Raw genomic sequence first — 27088 nt, 5'->3', positions numbered from 1 at the left:
GTTGGGCTCCACTTTCCTGGTTAATGAGGTCACACTAAGTTTTTATTGTCAAGTCTATCCATTTTAAAGTAAAGGTCTTGCCAGAGTTGTGCTTTAAGGATATCTGAATGTTGGAGAGACTAGTTTATGCGACGTACCAGTGAGGTTAGGAATAGGAAGGTAGTACAGTTAAAAACACGGCCAAAGAGCTGGTAGGGTAGGCAGCACTTGCAATATGCGGATCATTGGGATTCCTGGGTCGACAGGATATACACAAGAAGGACGGGATGCATCTGAACTGGCAGCAATCTCCGATATGTGGGTCATTGGGATTCCTGGGTCAGTATGAAATACACAAGAAGGACGGGATGGACGTTAACCAGCAGCAATCTCCTGGCAGACAGGTTTGTTATTGTCACTCAGGAGGGTTTAAACTAGTGTGGTGGTGGGGGGAGGGGGAGTGGAGAGCCAGAGCAGTACATCCACAAGCACAGTGACTGAAGTGTAGTTGTAGACTAATCCCAGTACAGCTAAGACCAACAACAAATTGGCAGTGGGGAGTGAACACAATGGCACTGGCAGACTGAAGTGTGCTGATTTTAATGTGAGCAGTGTGACAGGCAAGACAGATGAGCTTGGAGCTTGGAGTTGAATGAGTAGATATAACTATGATATAAATATTAAAGTGATTTGGTTGAGAGAGAAATCAGAAAACAGTCAATTAAATTGATCCAGAGAGAGTTGAATAATGTGCAGTGAGAGGCTGGAGGCTGTTGTTTGAAGCAAAATAATCATCCAGCAGTTTGTTGGAATTGGACAGAATGTGATGCAATGTACAGATTGAAGGGACAAGGGAGGAAGCATAAATTGTCTGTTTTACTGTTTTACTGCTTTACTGACAGTCTTTCTGCTCAACTGACAGTCTTTTGTAATCACCTGTTACCAGAGAATTGTCGAGGAGAATTTACCTAACGGAAACTCAGGTCAGGATCTGATGGAGTTGGGCTGAATTGTATTTATTACAATGCAAGAATTATTATGAGTAAGACCGATGAACTGACAGCCTGAAACCGAACATGGGACTACAATGTTGCGGGTTTACAGAGACTTGGTTGAGAGAGGGAAAGGGCTGGCCATTCAACATTCCAGGGTTTCATTGTTTTATGCGAGATGGAGAGGAAGGTAAAAGAGGTGGACGAGGTGTTTTACACGTGCACTTGAAGAGGACTTACAGGAGGGATCATCCACTGCAGCAATATGGGTAAAGCTCAAAAATTAGATGGCTGCAAGCACTGCGTTATTATAATCCTTCCAACAGCCACGGAGGGATGGAGAAACGAATATGTTAGTCGATTAAGGAAAGGTGTATTAAAAACAGAGTGGTCATAGTGAGTGACTTTAGCATCCCCAATAATGACCGGGAGTCCCTTGGAGCAAGAGGCTTAGACGGAGCAGAATTTGTTAACTGCAACAGTATGTGGATAGTCCATCGAGAGGAAGAGCCATACTGGACCTGGAATTGGTTAATGAGCCTGGCCAGGTAACTGACATTTCAGTGGGACATAATATTAGAAAGAGTGATCACAGCACCTTCAGATTTAAGATAGCTATGAACACGGATAAGTCAGGACCTTATGTAAAGCTACTGAATTGGCGGAAGGCAAATTATCTCAGAATCAGGCAGAGCGAGGACGTGTCAATTGGGAGGACTGCTATCAGGCAAATCCACATTGTGTATGTAAGAACTGCTTGTTCAATCCTGACAGTATAATCATCTGGTGAACGTCCTCCCGACAGCACGAATTTCACTCTATTTTGTTTGAACAGATATTTCAAGGCCGCTGCATATCAGACAACAGGATGAGATAAAGGATGATTCTGCACTGTGTCCTTCGTAGGACCAGCTTGTCTCCCAAGGCACCTGATGTCTTTATTGTGGCTCAGAGAGCTTCAGAATTAATAAGAGCACTGAAGGAGGCCATTTAACACATTGTACAATGACGAGCTCTCCAACATCACAATTTGAAAACAGAAAGAACAGTGTCTGTGTGTCTGTGTGTGTGTGTGTGTGTGTGTGTGTGTGTGTGTGTGTGTGTGTGTGTGTGTGTGTGTGTGTGTGTGTGTGTGTGTGAGAGAGAGAGAGAGAAATTAACAGAGAAAAAGGAAGTCAAGAGAGATAAAAGGAATGGATAGAAAACGGAGCGAGAGAGTAAGTGAGATCAAGGCGTGTCAGATGAGTGTGAAGTTAGATCAGAAAACAGCATGAGGACAAATACACAGAAATTTTATGTAGAACTACCACAGATTGCAAGCCCTTTGTCTGGTGCTGTACCCTGTGAGCACTATGCTGTCATCCCAAATCATTAATCGCCAATAATGTCACAGAGTTGGTTCGCTGACGGCTGAACAAGGTCCAAAATAGCAATAGATTGGTTCCAGGGAGAAGGTGAATTAATTTAAATATTCTGGGCTAACAGGAACTTGTAGTCCCTCTAGACAATGTGTGAGAGACAGGGCGAGAGAATCTCAGTGAGGGGATCACTGACTGGGGGGAAATCAGCATTTCAGCTGTGGGTCAAATGATGACTGATAAAGCTTGAACACCTCGTCCGTGGTTTTGTAATTCACCTTTCAATTCATCTAGCTCCACATTGTAAGTGTATTTTAACAGACTTGTCTCTTTGTAGTTTTCATGTTTTGGTATGTGCAGAAATGCTTTATTCTTGTCCCTGTATTTTGTGTTAAATAAACACATTTTGTTACTGAGGAAGAAAGGACTTGTTCTGATAGGACAGTCTTTGTCTGAACTGTGCTGGGACCATAGTCCGAGTGAATCCTAACTAAGGCTGTAGACAGAGCTTTAAACTGATTAGGAGTGTGCATGCGTTGGTAGGGTGGAGGTTCCGTTATAGGGTTTAATTAGAAAAGAGTAGAGAGTACAGAGTACAGGAGAGGTTATTAAAATCTCCAGCACAGTGCAAATAGGACACAGTGTATGAAAAGTGTAAGCAGTCAAACTTCAATCACACTGGACAAACAAATGACAATGAGAGGAGAGACTGTTAATACAAGATTGAAGGGGTTATATCTGAATGCATGCAGTATAAGGAATAGGACAAATGAGCTTAAGGCACAGATTGAAATTGGTAGGTATGACGTGATGGATATCACAGAGAGGTGGCTGCAAGGGGATCAGAATATTCAAGGACATATATCCTATCGAAAAGATAGGTGGCAGAGGGAGTGGGTTTACATTATTATTAAGAAATGAAAATAAATCAATAGTAAGAAAGAAAGTAAAGTCAGATGGTGTAGAATCTGCATGGGTAGAATTGAGGAACCACAAAGGTAAGACAACCACAGTTGGAGACTTGCTCAGGCCCCCAAAGAGTAGTCAGAAGCTGGGGCACAAGATACACCAGGATATAGAAAAGATCTGTAGGAAAGGCAAAGTTACAGAGATCATGGGGTATTTCGATATACAAGTGGAATGGGAAACCAGGTTGGTCGTGGATCGCAAGAAAAGGAATTTGAGGAATGTATACAGGATGGCTTTTTGGAGCATCGTGTGATGGAGCCCACTCGGGAACAGATGACACTGGATTTAATGATGCAGGCTAGATAAGGCAGCTCAAGGTGAAGGAAAACTTCAGAAGCAGTGATCAGAACATTGTTGAATTTATTTTGCAATTTGAGAGAGAATTTAGAATCAGAGTTAACAATAATTCAGCTGAATAAAGGCAACTGGAGAGGCATAAGGGAGAAGCTGGGTAGAGTTGACTGGGACAGGGGTCTAGCAGGAAAGACAGGGGAGTGGCAATGGCAGGTGATTCCGAGATTGATGCAGGAGAAACTGCAGAGATTCATGCTGAGTAATAGAGGCATGGTACAGGGAAGATGAGGCAACCAGGGCTGACAAGGGAAGTTAGAGATTGCATATAAGCAAAAGAGCAAGCATATAATGCTATGAAGGGCAGAGGGAAACTGAAGAATTGCGGCCAACAGAAATCAAGAAAAAATAAATAAGGAGGGAGAAGATTAAATGTGGGGGTAAGCTAACCAGAAATATAAAGGAATCTATAAGAGATTCTTTAGATATATAAAATGCAAAAGAGAGGCAAAAGTGAATATGGACCACTGGAAAATGATGCTGGAGAGACAGTAGTGGGAAACAAAGAAATGGCTGAGGAATTTTGCATCAGCCTTCACGGTGGAAGACACGAGTAATTTCCCAAGAATTCAAGATAGTGAGAGGGTAGTCCTGAATACGGTGGCCATCACCACGAAGAACCTGCTAGAAAATGGAATGGCCTGAATGTGGATAACTCACCTGGACCAGATGGACTACACCCCAGCCTTGAACGGGAGATAGCTGAAGAGTTAGTGCAAGCGAAAGTGGTAATCTTTCAGGAATGACTAAAATCAGGAAAGAGCCAAATGGCTGTATAATTGCGAGCATGACACCCCATTTATTAAGTGAGTTAGGCACAAGATGGAAAACTGCAGACTGATTAGCAGACTGCTTGGTTGTGGGTAACATCATGGATTCCATCGTGAAGGATGGGATTTCTGAATATTTGGAGGTCTTTGGTAAAATAGAACAGAGTCAGCGTGGTTTCATCAAAGGGAGGACATGCCAGACAAACCGTCTAGAATACCTAGAGGGAGTAATGAGCAGATTAGATCAAGGAGAACCAATAGATGTTATCCGTCTGCACCTTAAGAATTCTTTCACAAGGTGCTATGCATGAGGCTATTGAGAAAGGTATGGGCCCATGGTGTTAGAGGCAAGGAGCTAGCATGGGTAGCAGTTTGGCTGTCTGACAGAAAGAGAATGTGGATTGAAGTGTCCTTCTCAGGATGGCAGCCAGACGCCATGTTCCACATGACTCAATGTTGGGACCACAACTTTTCACTTTATGCATTCATTATCAATATGAAGGAACTGAGGGCATTCTGGCTAAGCTTTCAAACAGTGCAAGGATAGATAGAGGGACAGGTAGCATTGAAGAGGTGGTTCGGCTTCAGGAGGGTGCTCGAGCGCATCTCCTTAACTTCCCACAGCTCCGCCCTTGAACTCCATCCTTCCAACTACAACAAGTTAGAACCTCTTTGATGCTTGCCATCCATCCCACCAACGTCAGGCTACAACGCATCATGCTCCGCCATTTCTGCCACCAACAGTCAGACCTCACCAACAGAGATATACTTCCCTCCCTACTCCTATCATCATACTGCTGAGACCATTCCCTCACAAACTCCCTCGTTAGGTCCACGCAACACCACCAAGCCACCTTCCCCTCCCAACACCTTCCCTTGCCACTACAACAGGTATAAAACCTGTGCCAACAGCTCCCTTCTCACCTCCACCCAAGGCCCCAAAGTATCCTTCTACATCAGGCAGAGAAAATCCTGTGCATCCAAATATCTCATCTCGTCTGTCCATTGCTCCTTGTCTCCTCCACAGTGGCGAGACAGGACGTCAACTTGCAGAACTGTTCAGGGAACACTCTCGGACACACAAACCCAACAACCCCACTGCCCTGTGGCTGAATACTTCAACTCCCCCTCCCAATCCGCCAATGTCTTGCAAGTTTTTGGCCTCCTCCAATGCCAAATTCTAGTCACCTGACGTCTGAAGGGAGAACGCATAATCTTCTGCCTTGGGACCCTCCCAACATACGATATCAAGGTCAATTTCACCAGTTTCCTCATCTTCACTCCCTCCACCTTATCCCAGATCAAACCCGCCAACTCAGCACTGCCCTCTTGAACTGTTCTACCTGTCCATCTTCCTTCCCATCTATCCACTCCACCTTCCACTCTGACCTATAACTATCACCACCAACCTTCAGCTAGCAATCGCCTTCCAAGCTACCTTCCTCCCAGCCCCATCCCCTCCCATTTATCTCTCTGCCCCTCTCTACCCACCCCACATTCCTGATGAAGGCTTTCTGCCTGAAACGTTGAATGTCCTGCTCTCGGATGCTGCCTGACAGGCTGTGCTTTTCTATGGCCACAATTTTTGACTCTGATCTCCAGCATCTGCGGTCCTTACTTTCACCTGCTGAAGGATTTTCACAGGTTTGGAGAGTGAGCAAAGAAGTGGCAGATGGAGTACAATGTGGGAAAGTGTGGGAAAGCATTTTGCCAGGATGAATAGAGGCATGGACTATTTTTCTAAAAGCGAGCAATTTCAGAAATCTGAAGTGCAAAAAGACTGTGGAGTTCTAGTCCAGGACTCTTGAAAGGTAAACTTGCAGGTTGTCAGTAGTTAGGAAGGCAAAGACAATGATGGCATTTATTTCAAAAGGGCTTAAATATAAAAGCAGGGATGTACTTCTTCGGCTCTACAAGGTTTGAGTCACGTCACATTTGGATTATTTTGCGCAGTTTTGGGTCCGATATCTCAGGAATGATGTACTGGTCCTGGAGTGTTTTCAGACGAGATCCACGAGAATGGTGCCAAGAATGCAAAGCTGGCATGCATATGAAGAATATTTGAGGGCTCTGGGTCTGTATTTGACATTGTTCAGAAGAATGTTAGGAGGCCTAATTGAAACTTACAGAATACTAAATGACCTGGGACAGAGTGGATGTTGGGAAAATATATGCAATGGTAGGAGAGACCAGTACCCGAGGGGACAGAGTAAAGTGAAGACCTTTTCGAACAGAGATAAAGAGAAACCTCTTCAGCCAGAGAGCGGTGAATCCATGGAATTCACTGCCACAGAAGTCTGTCGAGTCCAGATCATTGAGTATATGTAAGAGTGAGACAGTTAAGACTGTAAAGGGGATCAAGGGTTACAGATAGAAAGCGGTAGAATGGGGTTGAGAAGCTTAACAGCCATCATTGAATGGCGGAGCCGGCTCAATGGGCCTCCTAACCAAATTTCTGCTCCAACATCTTCTGGTTATATGGTAAATATTGGCTCTCCTCATTCCTCATTGAAGTTGTATCCTGGAATTTGATCTTCAAATGATTTATAAAAAGTAACATTTCAGTACTGATGACTGGGAAATATCATGTTCCCTCACTCCAGTCTCAGCAGCCATGCCCCCAATATCATAATCACACTGCAACTGGAATCCAGTGAATGGTATGTAATCACAGTTGATTGACATCGATAACATTAACAGCATGACCCTCACCTGCCCTCATATTTTCTGTTAACATATCCATGCCATGTGTGTGTTATCACTCATGCTGTCGTCGGTGTATTTTCCTGTCAGATTACGCACAAGAAAAGTTCTCTCTATATTTTACTGACATTATAATCACTGATCAGTAGTTACAAACTGTATGTTTCCATTTATAAATGGAGAAACTTGTTTATGTTCTGACAAACCGTTGACATTACTCACATATCTAATGCAGATTGAATGATTACACGCATTCAATCTACCATCTCCAATATTCCTTCCCTCTCTCACACCCACATATTCCATGCCAAATATGTAAATTTTAAACGTTCTTTTTAATTTTAATAAAACCAATATTGAATTGAAAGGGGATAACTGGAGATATTTGTTCAGTGACTGTGATTAATGTCAATCTCCGTGGATCCTAATTATCCCAGTAGAGAGTTTCCATCGTTGAATGATAAATGGGCTCTGTCCATGTGTTATCCCATAGTATGAGTAGGAGCATCGCTGATAGCATTAACAGGGATCAACTGCTCGAGAGAAAGGGGGGAAGTGATCAGAATCTGAGAACATTAGGCTGGAACGTTACAATAATGGTTCAGAATGTGAGGACCTTGGATTGGAATGTTCCAACAATGGATCAGAATCTAAGGTCAGTAAACTGGAATGGTACAACAGTGTATCAGAATCTGAGAACTTTAGAGTGGAATGGTTCAACAATGTATCAGAATCTGAGATCATTAGGCTGGAACATTGTAATAACAGACAGGAGTTTATCCTCGGGTCTTTACTACCTTTCTCAGCCTTGGATATCATTAGCATCACGGATCGAAGACATCCTTTGGATTATTCAAGGTGGTTACTATCCCATCCTCGCTATAGTTGGTGTTCCTGGTAAGTCATTATATTTGTCGACTTAACCGGGTTGGACTGAATTTCTGCTCATGACATATACATTTTGGAAAGTACAAGACAATATCTTCAGTTCCAAACAAAAACTCTTCACAAACTACTATTCATAAATTACTCACTGATATGCGACAAGGAACCAGAATGTTCTCAAACTCCATAATCCATTTTGTCCTTCACAGATTTACATCTCCAGCTCCGCCCCACTCACCAACCCTATCCAATTCCAACGTCATGATATCCCAGTCTCGTTCTCAGTTTCAGTGCAACTTCTCAATAAACCATGATTTGTGCCTTTTTTAAATTCGGATGCCACAGTTTCAAGTTCATTCTAGCCACATGTCGGTCACTAAATAATTGTTGTTGAGGATGTTTAACTTGTTCTCTGCACAAACGGGACAACGGTTTATGGTGTTCAAGCCATTGACTCATACTTTAGAGCCACAGAATAATACTCTGTTGATATCCAATGAGGGAAATTGGTGGAATTTAAAAGTAACTATTTTCATTTGCTCTAAAAGCCCTTCTGCTTGCCCCAAGTCCTTAAGGGAAGTCAATGTGCCATTCTTCCCTAGTCAGATTTCAGTGTGACTTCTGTGATGAACATGTGGGTGTACTGCACCTTTAAAAGAATTAAAAGCCAGCAATAACTACCTGAAAGCACCAAGTCTTCCGAAAAATAGATTTAGTGTAGCATTTGGTTGAACAACTCGATTAGCTCATTGACTCAAGGCAAAAATAAATTCAGCCAAACAGTTTGAATTACACCTCAAAATACCCACCTCCAATCAAGTTTCAATTTAGTATATTGAGAATCTTAAAAGCCAATGACACGATCCAATGGTTTGGGGGGGTACAAGACCGTGGGAAATTGAGCAGTTGAGAGGAGAACTGCTAAGTTACCAGCATGCAAAGATTGCCTGAAACATAGCTCTCCTCTCGGTACCTGTATTGATTAATAACTGGTAAAGCTGGATCCCAAAGAAGAAATCAAGACAGGAATATAGAGAAGAACCGAAAGCTTCTTGGTTTTGAGATTAGAAGTTTTGTTTTGTAGGTCTTAATTATGAGTATAACCGGACGAGTATCGTGGGGGTGGGGGAGGTAAAAGATAGATTAGAGGAAGAAGTTGTAAATAGACGTTCGTCTGTTATTCCCTGATATACTTAAGAAATAAAGTTGTTAATTTTTACTTTAATTGGTTTTGGACTCGAGAATTTTCACAGAATATGCAGTGGATAAAACTTTTCCCTGTTGCTGGTTTTAAATTAAGCAGGAGAATTTATCCTATGTTGTAACACTACAACCCCACAGGAATGTGTTTTACTCTTTGCTGTCCAGTGGAACAGCTGAACCAAACATTCAATTCAAGGTCGGCATAACATGCTGCCCTGACTAGGTCTGCATAAATCCTTTGAGAGAAGAACAGAAGTAAAGATAGCTCCCTTCCTATGTCTGTTTCCCGTATTCCTACAGCTCAGTTCTATTGAGGTCGGTGATCATTCCCTATTTTCGGTGAATTCAATCTCATTGAAATTCTCCCCGAAAGTGATGCACGTCTCCATACGTATCTCTGGTGTTGGATTTATTGATGCTAACGTACAGATGTAAGGGAGTTATAAATTCCATGTCAGTCGGAGTGCATAGAGAAGGAATGGCTTTTTGTGGCACAGGGAAGAAACTGCGATGTCTAAGTGAGAGAAAATGTTTATTGCGATCATCCCTGAGAGTGTTGTTGAGGCAGTATTTGAGGTACTGTGGATAGACTTCCTCTCAAGTTTCACCAGACTAATCCCTGGGATAATGGCACCACGAGCAGTGAGTGAAGCTCAGTGAGAGAATAAGAAGTGATTGCATTGAACCTTAAGGGGGATGCACAATCACTCATGATGTTCTAACCAGGCACTGATATGGTGATAACTTCCATGGCTTTGTTTTTTTAACTCGGGTTTCATGGTTCTCAATAGGTAACGAGTCTCTGAGGACGTCCCCCTCATCCCACCCCCACTCCACATGTTGATTGAGAGCGACAGAGGGTCAGTCATTGAATAAACTCTCCCCATATTAATATAGTGTTTTTAGTGTGTGATCCTGCACTGAACGTCATGTTATCCACAATCCCGACAATATCCACAATACCTTCATTCTAAAACAGATAACTATTCTCACCAGCTTCTGACGACTTGGAGAACATGGCCCTGCCTTCTCAGAGATGGAAGATGCCTCTCTGAGACTTGACACAAAACATCTGGCTTTATTCCTCACTGCCAGCGTTAAACCACGTTAAAGTGTCATGTTTCCCACATGTAATGGAGCCACGAGGAATATCATGGTGCCGTCTCTGAGTGCATTCTCTGCTTCATTGATTTCTCAGGTTGGAGCATCAATGACACCCTCCTGTGTCTCGAGGTGCTGAATGGCCTCCTCCAAGTCCCATGCAACAGGTTAATGGGTCTGACTTGACCCTGCCTGTTCCTGTTTAACAGATCGATGTGGTAACCAGACTCCTCTTCTTCCTGTGGAACAGGCAGGAGGATTGAATGGGCTATCCCTCTCTTTGTTCAGTAGTTTCTATGGGCTGAATGGCTTCCACATATCCGTTTCTAACATGCTTGAGATGCTGAATGAGCTTTTCATTTAACTGTGGAAATGTAAATTGTCTGGCCTTGCTGTTACATGAATGTTACCGACTCTTTAACGGCACAAGCCTGAATGTTGTCCGGGTCTTACTGCACATAGACTGGTTCAGGAGCTGAGGTGTGACACATTGTTCTGAACATTGGGTGATCTTCAGTGACCATCACCATTTCAGATCTTATGATGAGGAAAGACAGTGATAAAGCAGCTGAAGATGTTTGTTTTGAGGCAGCTACCCTGAGGATCTCCGGCTGAGATGTCACTGGACTGAGAGGATTGTCGGTCACCGACCACAAACATCTTTCTTTGTGCTCTGAAAGACCCCAAACCAGGGGGGAGGGTACACCTGATTCCCGTTAAGCTCAAATAAGCAGGTGGTCCTGATGCTATCCTCATTCAAATAGTGCCTTGTTTTTGAATTCATTCTTTCCTGAGCCCCTGTGTTCACCTCTTGTTCATATGAATGGATGATAGTGTATGTGTAGGGAGTATTTTCCTCTCATAGAGGGTAATCAATGCCAGGAATTATTTGGGCTAGAGACTGAGGTGAGTTACATCACGGATATTATTGAAAGAGGTGGTACATGAATTTTTGACCTGTCAGAGAGCTAAGAGGTGTGAAGAATTGGATATTAAAGACGAGTTAATGCCAACAGTAGATCAGCCATGATGGTATACAATGGCTTGATCGCCCGAGTTACCTAATCTTGCGCCTTATGTTCTCATGTTCTCTAATTACAAAGTTAATGATTCTAATTTTCCTGAACATTCTGTTATTGAATGTTGCAGTCAGAGACAGTAAAGTATTTTGTGAGTCATTTCTGGGTGAAGTATGGGGGCTGTATTCACAGTGAATCTGGGTTTCCAACATGACCAACAAATGAAGCACAAGTTGCAGAGAGGAGACACTCTGTAAAGAGACCAGAGGTGTCTTTCGAAACCAACATGGTTTTCCAAATATCGTTTTCCAATCCACGACAAACCGTGTGTGACAGTCTTGAGTGATTGAATGATATCCTGTGTTTCTGTGGAAACGGCATTTGGAGCAGGTGGCCTCCATCTGGTACTTTAAGGAGCTGTGAGGAGCTGAATGGAACATAGGAGCATAGGACTGAGCAGCAGGAGTGGGATATTAGACAATTTGTCACTGCTCCACCACTCAAAAAGTGATGTCAGTGTGGTATAAGCACCATTTTTCTCCCTGTACACCATTTTCCGACATTCACGTGTTTGTCAAATGTTTGAATGCAACACAACTTTGAATAAATGTTATCATCCAGGCACCACAAACTTCTGGGGATGGGAATTTCCACTTGAACAATCCTTTGAGAATTTCTCATAAATGCTCCAACCACTGTTGGAGGCTCATTGTTTTCTTATCCAGTCCCAATCCTCCACTGGTTACAACAAATTTTAAATGCAACCAGTTTAGTTAGGTGGCCAATGACATAGACATCAGAGCTCATTTTCTAGAAAATATGTGAGACACAGAAATTTGAACTCATAGCAAATGGTAAATTGACAGACTGTCCCAAACATTATTCTGCCTTTGAAGTCATTTTGCTCACACAAGATGCTGGTCATGGCATTTCTTTCTGCAACAGTTGGATTTGGCTGAATTCCGTTTGTTTCAGGCAGTGGGGAGATTCCCATGAATCCTCACCAGGAATCCTTCACGAATGGTAAAGATAACTCAGGGATTTTATGGTCTCACGCTTTGCTATTGGGCGGAACAAAGTAAGAGAGAGAGATCAATCGGCTGCTGCTTCTCAGGCAGGGAGCATTTTTCTCCATCTCTGTGTTGGAACATACAATAACATCAACGGAACACCAAACTCGACCATGTGCGATCTCCTGGAACATTCTCTTGAAAACCTGATTATGGACTATACGCATCATTGCTTTTGTTGTACAAAGCGCCTTCCAATCGCAAACAAATGTTCCCACTTTATGAATTATTGACATGCTTTCATGTATCTGTGCAATTGTAAATATTGGTAGGTGTCTTCATAGTACATATGTTCATATCAATACACCTTTTTCATAAAATGTATTCCCTAGCTTTAGTCTCCCTGACAAGAGAAAATATGCGTCAAGCTGATGCACTTTTCAGAAAGTCATGGATGGTTCAATAATATTTCCCAGGTAAGTTCGAAACTGATAACTCCCCCATAATAACAGGCCCTCATTCCAGGACTGAGTAAAGGGAAACCTCTTTGAAAATCTTCGAAAAGAATTATATCCTGTTTTTAGTTTCTGGGATCAAAAACGCACGCAGTGTATCAGATATGGTTTCAGCAATGCCCTGTACAGATGCAGTAAAGCATTCCTGATATTAAACCTGATACCCTTTGTTAATAACTGTATCATTGGACTTACTTCCAAATCACTTGCAGCATCTGCAGACTGACTTCATGTGATTCATGTTCCAGGACCATAGAAACCGCCTGAATCACAGAATTCTGCAATCTCTCTCCATTTAAATTGTTTCCCATTGTTTTATTCTTCATGCCAAAATAGACAACTCACCTAATGTTCTTGGCGCTGCAGGTTTGCTCACTAACCAGTTACAGCTTTGTAACCTGAAAATAAACACTTATTTCTATTCTCTATTTCCTGTTAACAACAGCTTCCCTGTTCCTGTGTAGCAGTTCAGGCAGGTTGAATGGCCTCCTCCTGGGCTGTGTAATGTACTCAACGAGCTGAATTACTTCATTCCATATTCCTGTGTAGATCCTTAGAGGGGCAGAATGGTCTCCTTCTGTTTCACTGTAACGATTCTGTTTGACAGAATGGGGTGATCCCCTACCCAGTAAAAGCATTGAGGGTTGGATTGAGAGAACAGCACATGGAGTAGGGGCAGAAGTATATCACTGTAACAACCTCAAGGGTTGGATTGAGAAAGCAAAACATGGGGTGGGGAGTAGTATATCACTGTATCAGCCTCGAGAGGTGGATTGAGGGAGCAACACATGGACTGGGGCAGCAGTATATCACTGCAATAGCCTTTCTGTCCTATTCCAGGCTGCTTCTCCTGCATTGGGAGAAAGGGAGGGGGCGGGGGGGAGGGAGAGTGGCAATGGGTGACCCTGCTCTTAGTGCCCGTGTACATGGGGGAATTGTGAGGTGTCTGGAAGGAGTCAGTCGACAGTTTGAACCAATATCGTATTATTAGTGTGGGGCTACTGAGTAGGCGACAGAGAAAGAGAGGAAGAAAGTTGCTGAATTCAATAGTGAGAGTGGTCGTGCCAGAGCCTTATTTGGAGATAGGGTGTGAACCTTGTTCGGGGGTAGGTTCTATAACAGACATGCAGTGAGTGTGAGGGAGCAAATAGAATGCGGTTTCATTTATCCAGACAGAGCGGGGAGCATATTGTTGCTTGTCCTGAATTGATGGACGTTTCTTCAGATCATCTCAGAGTCGATGTGAGCCTCCCCGAATGTCTTGTTCAAGTCTATCACGAATAACACCACAGACCCTATTCCTCAGATTCCACAGAATCAGTTCAAGTGGAGTTTACAAATAGCAAGGAGAAGCAAATATTGGTGCGTTATATATCTAAACCAAAACAGTTGTGAAAAATCTGATTATCATATGCTCTGGAAATTAGATATGCAAGTATTGTGTATACTGCAGTCTTATTGGATGGTTTCAAGTTGCATCGAAACTGCATTAACTAAGTGACTGCTCATGTTGTGAAAAATAAGTGTATAAGAGGTGGGTTGAAGAGTATGTTGTGAAGCAAACTAGTGAGCAGATTATTTTGGATTTGGTGTCGTGTGGTGAGGCGGGCTAATTTATAACCTTGCTCTGAAGCAGCCTTTAAGGAATAGTGGCATTAATAAGCTGCACTTTACACGGTGCCTGTATACAAAAAACATTCTGGTTAAACATCATGGAAGACTGGAGGTTAGAGGGTCAAGTTAGCTTCAGTGAATTGGGAAAATACAACATAACATTCAGTGGGAGACAAGCAATGATTGTTACAGTCATAGAGTCCTACAGCACAGAGACAGGCCCTTCGGCTCAAACTTGTCTATTCTGACCAAAATGTCCATCCACGCTAACCCCATTTCCCTGACATTGCTCCATATCCTTCTAATCCTTCCCTATCCGTGTTTTGTCCAAATGCCTTTTAAATGTTGTTAATGTACCCGCCTCTACCACTTCCGCTGGCAGCTCATTTCATATGAGTACCAGCCTGTGTGGAAAACAGTTGGTCCTCAGGCTCTCTTATAGTCTTTCCCCTCTTTCCCCTCTGTCCTTAAACTGATGCCCTCTAGTCTGTGATTGCCAAACCCTGGGAAAAAAGACTGAGTACATTCATTCGGTCCATGCCTGTCATGATCTTATACACTTCTGTCAGATCCCCCTCAACCTCATACAGGCTAAAGTAAAATATCCCAGCTTGTCCAAACTCTCCCTATAACTCAGACCATTGAGACGGTAACATCCTTGTATATGTCTTCAGCCGTCTTTCCAATTTAATAACACACTTCCTATAGCAAATTGAAAAAGAAAACTGAACATTACGCTACCAGTATGGCCTCACCAGCATCCTATTAACTGCAACGTAATTCCCTGATTTCGATACTCAGTGATATACACTGATGAAGACCAGTATGTCAAAAGCTTTCGTCATTGTCCTGTCTACCTCTGAATCAACTTTCAGAGAACCATGTACCTGAATTCCATGATCCCTCTGTTCGACGACACTCCTTAGGACCCAACCATTCACCATGAAACTCCAACCGTGATTTGACTTTCTAAAATGGAAGAACTTTCACTGATCTATATTAAAATCCATTTGCCATTTCTCTGCCACTTCTCCAGATGATCAAGTACTGCTGTAATTTCTGAAATTTCTGATATTCTTCCTCACTCTCCGTGATGCCGCTTGTTTTAGTGCAACCTTCAAACTTACAAATCATGCCTGTACATTCTCATCTAAATCACAGATATATGCAATATGTAATGGTCCCAGCACCAACGTCTGAGGCATTCCACTAGTCACAGGCCTCCAGTCTGACCAGCATTTTTCCAGTATTCCCCTCTGCTACGTACCATCAAGGCAATTTTGTACCAAATTTGCCAGGTCCCCTTCAATTCCATTCGATCTAACCTTCCAGAGCAGCGTACCATGTGGAACATTATTGAAGGCCTTACTGGAATCCATCTAGACTACGTATACCACCAGAACCTCCTCAACATTGCTGGTCACTTCATCAAAGAACTGCAACAAAATTGTGAACCATGATCTCCCATGCACAAACTCCCGTGCTGAATTTGATGAAGGGCTTTTGCCTGAAACATTAATTTTCATGCTCCTCGTATACTGCCTGACCTGCTCTGCTTTTCCAGCACCATTCTAATCTTACTCCGAACCACACCCTGTCTTTCCAAATGCATATATATCCAATCTCTCTGAATCTTCTCAAGTAACCTACCCACTAGATTTTTGGTTCACTGGTCTTTAGTTCCCAGGTTTATCTTTGTAGCCTTTCTTGAATACGGCTCAGCATTCGCTCCCCTCCAGTCGTCCAGGCCCATACCCTTTGGTCAGCGATGATAGAAAAGAGCCAAGCAGTGCTCCCGCAATTTCCTCTCTATCCTCCTATCCTCCTGTGGTGTTCCTGAATATATCTGCTCAGGACTGGGACTTTTTAGAAATACTGCAAATTCTGAAAAATACGCCTATTTATTTCAGGTACAAACACCAAAGAGTGAGAAAGTGACTCAATGAAGGTTAACATAACAAATTAGAAAATATGTTAATCATAGGAAGTGACTTCAGAAGAATTCCAGATATTGTGAAAACCTGAGAATTCTCAGAAATTAACGATCCAAAAAAGGAAGGCCATAAAACTGATAAAGAAATCAAAAAGCGAACATACATGCTAGCAAACAGGTCCACAAAGACTGCATCAATCTGCGATTTATATTTCAAAGGAAACAAAATAAAAGCAAGGTCAAATGTGGAAATTTGTAATCAGGAGATGAGAGGTCATTGTGGAGAACAGGGAAATGGCCAAGAAATAACTAGTTACATTGCATCTGTCTTCATGGAGGAATATCCAGAAAATCCCCCAGTAATACCAAGTGATCATATCGGACTTCTGGAGCTAAAGTCATAAAGTCAATTCAAATCAGTAACAAGGTAGTGCAGCTGGAAAGAGCATTGCTAAGTCAGATGTACTTCCTATCAAAATGTCAGAAATAAATCACCAATAGGAGTATTAATTGCACTGTCGATGACTGTGTTTTGTTTTCCCGTACATTCTGCAGAGGGCAGAAACTATTGTAGATAAATGGAAGTTAGTAAACGTGATCCAAGCACTATAGATGAATGGAAGGGATCTAAATAGCTACAAAGGGAAAAAGAGACAGTGTGGAGAACTGCAGACCAATTAACTTGACATCTGTAGGGAAACTTTTGAAATCTATTACACAGGATGAGATTTTTGATATTTAGAAATTAACAGCAACAATGGAGAGAATCAACATGCATTTCTGATAGAGATATCATACTTGATAAACTTCGGAATTGTTTGAAAATGTTTCTTACAGCATAGATAATGGGGAACCACTAGAAGAGGCATATGTTGGATTTTCGGAAGGATTTCTATAAGAACTCAAATAATGAGTTCTTAAATGCAATGAATGTGAAGGGGATTTGGAGGAATATATGAAAGTGGAAAGTTAAAGTTTGGTTCGCCTTCATTTAAGAGAGTCAGAAGATTGATGTAAAGACACGTTGAAGCAGTTTCACAGCGTGTTGATGGGACTGTACCTGAAGTATAGTTCACAGTTTTGGTGACCGAATCTCAGAAAGAATATACTGAAAACAGAGGATGTGCAATGGGCATTTTCCAGATTAATCGCTCAGTTGGCGAGATTGCCTGATGAGGAAACTCGGCCTATTTTCTCCAGCGCTTCAAAGAAAGAGAGCTGGGCCACCGTGAAAATTAGGACATTCACAAAACATATGACAAGTTGGAAAATAACAGAATACTTCCCTGGCTCTCTAATCCACATTCAAGGCAAATGATGTAATGATCTGGGACAGACCAGTTAAGTCTGCAATAAGGAGGAAATTCTCACTTGGAGGGGACTAACAAACACAGGGGCATGGAAACCTGCTGCTGGCAGGGTAAGATTAGGGAGTATCCCCAGATAATCTGCAAGTGTGTCAAGCGGAACAGAATATCCAGGGAAGAGTTAGGTACTCATTCGTGACTTGCCAAGTTGCATCCAAATCAACTTCAGTGGGAGGAGACAGGAGGTAGTGGTAGAAGGCTGTTTGTGTGACTGACGGCCAGTGTCCAATGATGTACCCTGGAGATCAGTGTTGTGCCCCTTATTATTGGTGATTCGGAGGTGTTGGTGTTGGATTGGAGTGGACAATGCTAAACATCTCATAACACCATCTTACAGTCTAACAGGTTTATTCAGATGCACGAGCATTCGAAGCGCTGCTTCTTCATCAAAATGCACAAACATCTGATGAAGAAACAACGCTTTGAATGCTCGATCCTCTGAATAAACATGTTAGACTATAAGCCAATGTTGTGTGATTTTTAACCGTATTACTTGTGATAATCATAAATGATGCAGCTGTGAATATTGACGAGGAGTGGGGCAGGGTGATAAGTAAGTTTGTGTTTGATACAATGATTGTCCGAGTGGTTGGCAGTGTGGAGGCAAGTCTTATGTTTCAGGAAGATACAGATGGAATGGTCAGATGGGTGGATCAATGGCAGATGGAATGTAATCCTGATAAATATGAGGTGATGTACTTTGGAAGAAGGAACCAGACGGGGGAGGACTCAATGAATGACAGCACACTAGGGAGCTCAGAGGGTGCTTCTCCACACATCGCTGAATGTGACCGGACAAGTTAATACACAATTTGAGAAAGCATAGTGGACCGTTAACACAGCCTTTATTCATCGAAGCATAGATTATCAGAGCTATGCGGAAATTTGGTTTGGCCAAGATGGAATACTGTGTGTAGTTCTGGGAACCACATTACAGGAAGGATGTGATTGCACTCGAGGGGGTGCAGAGGGGACTCAACAGGATGTTCCCTGGGATAGAGCATATCAGCAATGGAGAGACGCTGGATAAGCTCGGGTTGTTTAGTTTGGAGGAAAGCAGGCTGAGGGGGCCGTGATTCAGAAGGATAAGATTACGAGGGACATGAACAGGGTGGATAGACAGCAGCGGTTCCTTTTCGTCAAAGGCCCACAATTTTAAAGTGAAGTGTTTGAGGTTTCGTGCGGATTTGAGGACTGTTTTTCACCCAGAGTTGTTGGGGTCTGGAATGCGCTTCTTGAGATGGGAGTTGTTATGATAACCTCAAAACCCATTGGAAAATACACGGTTGTGCACTTGAAATGCCATAAGATTCACGGCTACACGCCTTGAGTCGGAAAGTAGGGCTAATGTTGACCGTACTGTATTTCTGATGGTACAGAGTCTGTGCCTCTGTGATTGTATGGTTGTGGAAGGTCAATCATTGAGTAGTTTAAGATAGGAATTGATGGGTTTTTGAAGAATATCTTACCAAACTTATATGAGTGAACTTCTAATATCTTCTGAAAATATATCATTGGCAAAATTAAAAGAAAAAGGTGCAGCTTTCTTACAGTCTGTTACCGGATAATTTAGGACAGGGAAATAGCAGAACAATAGAACAAATACTTCAGTTAAGGCTTCACAGAAGAAAGCAAAACAAAAAAAAACTTCCAAGCAATACTATGGAACTTTAGTCTGATGAGAAAAAGGGAATAGAATGAAATTTGCAACTAACAGTTTTAGAGAAAGTATTGGATTGAAAGTAATGGACATAGACAAAGTGAACAGACATTTATGAAATGGGCATCATATTTGAGATAGTGGCTTTTAGCAAAATTATGGAGAAGGTATCAATGCAATACGGCTGAAATCTCAGAAAGATTTTTGATAAAGCCCGAAGCCTTTCGTGCAAATTCGAATCCTGTGGGACTGGGGCTAATATATGGTCATGTTTTTAGAATGGGAGAGCTGGCAAGAAACACTGTTAAGGAATAAAACCATGATTTTTGAACGGAAGGCTTGCATGATATAACAAGGATCGGGATTTGGAATCCAGCTATTTCCAGTACACATTTGGTTGAGGGGCTCAAATGCAATATTCCCAAGTCCACTGACAGCACTAAACGATGTCAGCTTGTGAGTGGGTGAGGAGGATGTAAAAAAAGCTCCAAGGTGATTGAGACAAGTGGAGTGACTGGCAAATACCTGGCAGATGGATATCATTGGGAGAGATATGATGTTGTATACATTGATGGGAACAATAGAATGGCAGCCTATCATTTGAAAGGAGGTTGGTTGAAAAAATGTTGCTCTATAAAGGAAGTTAAGCTGCATTTTTATTTATTTCTGTGCAGCCCGCAGAGTCCATGTAGGGCAGTGAGTTCTGAACACAGAAGTCAATACGGAGAATGGCATTGGCACTTTGACCAGTGCATATAGACCCAGCAAGTGGGGAGCTGTAACATTGAAAATAATCTTGATCTCACTGTAGACCAGTCAATGAAAGCAATGTTGCAGGAGCAGTAAGCAGTTAGGAAAATAAATAGTGTATTGACATTCATTTCAGGGAGATTTGAATGCAGGAGTAAGGTTAATTTACTGCAGCTGTACAGGGCCTTGGTGAGACCTCACCTCGAACATTGTGCAGTATTGTGTGCAGTTTTGGTCTTCGTACCTCATAAAGGACAAACCTGACATTGAGGGAGAGCAGTGAAGGATGACAGACTGATCTCTAGGATGACAGGCTTGTTGTGGGAGCAGAGTTTGGGGTGACTGGGCCTGTATTCCATGGGCTTTAGGAAAATGAGTGGAGATCTCAGTGAGATATATAAAACTCTGACAGGGCGAGGCAGATTGGAAGCAGGGATGATAGTTCCCCGGGCTGGCATGCCTAAAACAAGGGGCCACAGCCATATTGTATTTAATAAATGTGTGTTATCGGAGAACTGCCTGTATATTGAATGGTGCTACAAAAATTGATGGACCGAAGGGTTTACAGCAGTTCTTATTTTATATTTCACAATGTTTAAACATATTCAAAGAAATGAACACTGTTTGGGGAAAACTCCATTGAGGAGACTTTTGGCCATGAAAGAGCATGGGGAAAGCTCAATATGTTGAATGACCTCCTCCTTTCCCAATGTTTCTGTGCAGTCTGTGGGAAAGCTCTGTAAATGTTGTCACAGGCTCTCAGATGTTAGGAAGGGGGTCTCTGCAGGGTCAACAGGACTGTGTTTCCCATTCCCTTTTCCGACACTGAGGCTGGGGCCGGGTGTTCTGTCCGGTTATATCCGTTACGATCTAGGAGCAGTTTGATACAATAGTGTGTCTTGCTTGGCCGATTTAGAGACTATTGAAAAAGTGATCACATGTCTGTGTGGCTGGAGTCATTTTTCGGCCAGACCAAGAAAGCACGGAAGATTCACTTCCTGAAAGCATATTGGTAAGACGATCAATGTTTACAATCAACATTGGACACAAGATCACTATTACTGACACCAAATGTTAGGCCTCGATATTTTATTAATTTCTTTTAACTTTCACCAGCTGCCAGACCGTTAGCCTGGTCTGGATTAGTAATCTATTGACATTTCCACAACAGCACCATCTGCACATGGGGACCTATCGGAAACCACACTGGCCTGGTTAGTTTTGTGCTGCTTGAAATCTCTATCAAAAATAATTCCCACTAATTTGACTGTCGTGATGGGACTGAAGGGGTGGTAAATGGTCAGAATGTAGTTATTCCCCTTTTAGGAGATTGGACATAGTTGAGTAATGTTCCACATTACCAGGGAGATGTCAGAGTTGGAGCTGGAATGATACAGCTTCCCCAGGGACACGGCTTGTTGTGCAGCACAGGTCTTCAGTCCTATTACAGGAATGGGGTCAGGGACCATTGCCTTTGTCGCATCTACTATGTTCAGCTGTTTCTTCATGTCACGTGCTGCGAATCGAATTGATTGAAAACTGGCATCTGTGATTCTGTGGTATCATGAGGAGGGTGAGGTGTTTCATCCACTCAACAACGTTTCATCTGCGATGCCATCTTCTGTGTTCGAAGTGAATATGATTCCCTCTGTTTTTCTCCCTGACAATGATTAAGATGTCCGTAGTGTCAATGATGTCAGTCTTATGCAGTTTCAGAATCAAGGAACTTGTCACCATGCATTATCGTTCAGTCCCCAGTGTACAGCGCTCCAGGTTGGATGGGATGTTTGAACATCTTTGACATACTTCTCTGGAAATTGTTCAAAAACAGAAATTGCTGAAGAAACTGCAGACGATGTTGCAGCATCTTCTGAAGTGAATGCAGAGTGAAACTTTCAGGTCCAGTGACCCTCTACAAAGCTCTCAGTTTCTCCAGCAATTTTTCTACTTTTATTTGCAGTATCCATAGTTATATGTTTAATTGAAAATTTGTTCTGTAACTATTCATTTCTGGAGAAACTCAGCATGTCTGTCTGCATCTGCAGAGACAGAAACAGAGTTAGCGTTTCAAGCCCAGTGTGACACTTCTTCAGAACTGAAAAGGATTGGAAACTGGGATTTTTAATCTCTTGCCAGAGGTGGGGGATGGGTGACAGGGAAAAGAGGGTGTGGCAAAGATAAGCAGGCTTTTAACAATGGTGAACAAGAAGATGATAACGAACGGGTTTAAATTAAGACGTGGCTGGGGAAAGGTATTCTCTCTACTGAGTGCAAGATAAATAAGACACAATCACACAAGGGAGGCCAGGAGGGAGAATGTTGACTATGTGACATTATATAGATCTGGCCATAATTACGTTTTCACTGTCGAGGTCATCACCCCTTTTAATTTGACACGATATTAAACGTGGCAGTAAAACAATACTCAGCCCAAACTTCATATTGTTATTTGTTTTCTCCTTATTACAAAATTCTAAGACAGCAAGAAACGTTTACTAGTGTCAATAAGAAGGCAAACACATGAAAGCTCCAGTGATTACCTTTAAATGTTTGTTCTTGAAGTTAGTACTGTAGTGTAGAATTTTGAGGGGTGACATTATAGAAGTTTATAAAATCATGAGAGGCATGCATAGGGTGAATAGCCACGGTCTTTTCGATGGGATGGGGGAGTTCAAAAATACAAGGCATAGATTTAAGGTGAAAGACGGAAGATTTAAAAGGAACTGAGGAGCAATAGTTTTACATATGGGTGGTGTGTGTATGGAATGAGCTGCCAGAGGAAGTGTGGTAGATGCAAGTACAGCGGCAACATTTAAAACTCATTTCGACAAACATATGAATGGGAAAAAGTTAGAGACATATGGGCCAAATGAAAGCAGATGAGATGAGCTTAAAATGGCCAGCATGGACATGTGGAAAAGTTTCACACAGGGTCAGTGTAGTTTTGTGAAAGGGAAATTATACTTTGCCCTTTAAAATCATGCAAAGAACTTCTGGAGATGCCAGAGAATGTAACAAGCGGACTTGATTAAGTGGATCTGGTAGAAACCAGGCTTTCCAGAGCTTTTCCACAAAGTAGTACAGAATAAAAGTTCTTACACAAGACTGAAGTTCGTAGGATGACGGCTAATGTTATAACATGGGATAACACATACAAATCGGAGAGTCAGGATTAATGGATCTTCATGATCAAGGTCTATCTGCTGGAATACCACAAATATCAGTCAAATGGCATCAGTTATTTACAATGTAAAAACATTGACGACAGATGCTGGAAACCAGATTCTGGATTAGTGGTGCTGGAAGAGCACAGCAGTTAAGGCAGCATCCAAGGATCAGCAGCTGTTTCTCTTCCTCTATGGGTCAAAAACAAAGGCTCACAATTTTTTTTTGGTTTGACAAAGGGTCAGTTAGACTCGAAACGTCAGCTCTTTTCTCTCCTTACAGATGCTTCCAGACCTGCTCAGATTTTCCAGCATTTTCTCTTTTGGTTTCAGATTCCAGAATCCACAGTAATTTGCTTTTTTTTCCACCACTAAATAAGGTCATGGCTCATCTCAGTGTGGTCCCAGCTACACTTTTATCTCCATGTACTATTATCCCTGATCTACCGTCAATGGACAACCAGACGAAACCAGCCTCAATATAAAATAAAGTTTCATGTATCACGAAGAGAATTCCCACTTGAATGAATTTTCCTAATTTCTATTCTGACTGAGTTTGGATGGTGTTACTGTTTCCATTTCTAGTCCATCTCCTCCACTGCTCACAAAAAATGTTAAATGTAACCAGGTTCGTGATATGGCCAATGATAAAGGTCTCAGACTGGATCAGGTTCAGTGATAGGAACAAGTCAGGCAGATTTCTTTAGTCAGCCACAAGTAACTAATAGGATTAACAGATGCGCATGGTGGATCTGTGGTTAGCACTGCTGCCTCCCGTCACCAAGAAGCTGGGTTAACTACCAACCTTGAGCTATGCTCTGCGTGGAGTTTGAGTATTGTCTATGCAGGTATCTATGTGAGTTTCCTCACGATACTCCAATTTCTGCCCACAGTCCAAAGATATGCAGCTTAGAGTGGATTGGTCACGCTAAATTGCCTATAGTGCCCAGGGATGTGTAGGTTAGATAGGTTAGTGATGGAAAATGCAAGGTTACATGGACAGGGAAGTGGGGGGGGGGGGGGGGGGGAAGCACCGGGGGATTGCTGTTCAGAGGGTCAGTGTGGACTTGATGGATGGGATATCCTGCTTCCACGCTGTAGAGATTCTACAAAAATGACAAGAAATTTGAACTATACCCAGTGGGTATATATCTGATCAACTCTCCTCTAGGTCTTGTATGTTTCAATAAGATCACCTCTCATTCCACGAGTAACCTGTTAAAGCCTTCATAATAAGGCCCTCATCCCTGGAATCCATGATGTGAAACATCTCCGAACTGCTTCCAATGTAATTATATCCTTTCTCAGATAAGGAGACAAAGAAAAACTAATCTCAAACTCAGGTCTTGAGGTTTATGTTTTGTTCTTTCAGCATTGTAGATCTTTTGAACTCTCTTCCCCGCAGACCAATGGAGGCAGAGATATTGAATATTTTTGAGGCACAGACAGAAGTTTCATAAATAACAACGGAGTCGAGGATTATCGAGGATTGGCAGGAACGTGCAGTGTTGGGGGGGGGGGAATGTAGACAAATGTACCAAATGACACGGCTCTAGAAAATTCATTAATAAAATGCAAAACGAAATTAAAATGTTGATGAAATTTTGAGGGGGAATCCAAGATGGCCACGATCCGGAAGGTCTGCTTTGCTGGGCTTTACATCACAGAACAAGCAAAGTGGTACCCTAACCCACTCCATCCCAGCCATTTTCTTAAAATTCAACACTAAAAGAACTATAGAATCTTTATTAATCCCGGTTTATCAAGTGGAAATGACAAAACACGGGAAAGGATCGAGTAAGTCCCAACACACGGTGCACCCATCAGAAGCATCGAGCATGCCTGAGGCTGTAGCTGTACCCCACTCTGCTCGTTCCATAGACCCAGTTACTCAACAGACCTTGGTCACTGATTTCACCAAGTTATGTGAAATGATTGAAGACATGATTAAAGAGAAGTTCAGCAGTATTCTAGAGCCATTCTCAGCCGTGCTCCAAAAACATGACTTGAAAGCCTTGGAAACAGAATGGATGAGTTTGAGCGCCGAACTGCAGTGGTAGAGACTACAACTGATTTCTCCAAGGAGCGGATGCTCGCTCTTGAAAAACAGGTCTGCACCTGAACGAAACAAGATCACGACCTTGTGAACAGGGCAGGATGAAAAATGTTCACATCGTCAGTCTGCTGGACCGGATGGAAGGTTGTCAGCCAGTTAGGATTTTCGAGAACTGGCTGCAGCGATTCCTTCACTTCGAAGCTGAAGGGAGACGGGTGAAGAGTGAGACAGTTCATCGGGTTATGGCGCGGAGGTCAGCCTCAGACCAGCGCCCTCGCCCTGTCCTTGAGCGATTACATAGTTATGGGGACAAACAAAGACTGATGGAATCTTCCAGAACACAGGGGAATGATCCGATGGCTTTAATTCACGAGAGCTCCAGGATTATGATCTTTCAGGACGTTTCAGCAGCGTTGATTCAAGAAAGAGAAGCTTTTGATGATATCAAGAGAAGAGTAAGGGAACTCGGGATTCAGTATTACTTATGGTTCCCAGTGGTGCTCCGTATTGCTTTGAATGGATCCGTGAACCCGTCTGACTCTCCAGAGAAAGCGAAAACTTTGTGGATATCTTAAAGTAAGCTGGATGTTTAGACAATCATGTTTCTCTCTTAAAGAAATTTTCTTGGATTTTTCTGGTAGTAACCAGTGTTTAATTATAGTCGGGGATGGGTAGAGTAGTCACTTCTAACTTCTTCATTCGTATTACTACTCATTTTCTCTTTATTTGCACAGTGCCCACCGGCAGTTCAAGCTGGATTTTTGTTAATGGGCAGAAGATAAAGTTTTGTGATATGAAAACGTCCCCGGTGGGCAGGGGTGGTGTGGCAGTAAATTACCCTATCAAGTGTCATTGGCACTTTGGTCTTTGTTTCGTTCTTTGGTTTTTTTATGTGTTGAGCTTTGGAAAGTTTTGAGAGCTGGTTATGTGTAGTAGTTTTAGTTTGCACAGTTTTTAGGCTCTATGAGTCTTTTTTCATTCATGATCAGTGATGTGTAATTCGATGTGAAACTCGAGAGTTGAAATGTTGCTACAGTGTGTTATAGATAATGATGTGCTTAAATGGCATACCTGGAACATTAAGGGGAGCCATCTGCCAGTCAAGAGGAAACATATACTTTCTAGTCTTAAAAAGGAGAGGGTGAATGTTGTCCTATTGCAGGAGATGCACCTTGATGACAAGAAACATTTGACGTTACAGCAGGGCAGGTTTTATCGGGTTAATTTCTCATCTTTTAATACTAGGAGCAGGGGAGAAGCCATACTGGACAGGAAGAATCTTCCATTTAAATTATTAGATTGTTTTAGACACTCACAGGAGGATCATAATCCATAAAGCCTTGAACTATGTGAAATAATACAGTATTTTAAATGTTTATTGCCAACCAGCTCACCCTCTTAAAATCTGGGTAATTGCATATGCCAAATTAAGTTATCTTGCAACGTGGCACATTATTGTCGAAGGAGATTTCAACTGTGTTATGGACCTCATGATGGGCAGAATGTTCAAACGGCCCTCAAAATCCCCGTTATAATGTAAGCAATTATTGGATGTGTGTGCAGAACTAGATGTCTGGAGGCAGATCTACCTCACAAGTAGGGATTTTATTTTCTTCTTTAACCCACAGAAATACTACACGAGGGTTGATCTCTTCCCCATCACTGCAACAATCTTAAATTCGGTGGCAT

The sequence above is a fragment of the Chiloscyllium punctatum genome, chromosome 27, assembly GCF_047496795.1.
Source record: "Chiloscyllium punctatum isolate Juve2018m chromosome 27, sChiPun1.3, whole genome shotgun sequence".
Lineage (NCBI taxonomy): Eukaryota > Metazoa > Chordata > Chondrichthyes > Orectolobiformes > Hemiscylliidae > Chiloscyllium > Chiloscyllium punctatum.
This window is presented reverse-complemented; position numbering follows the sequence as displayed.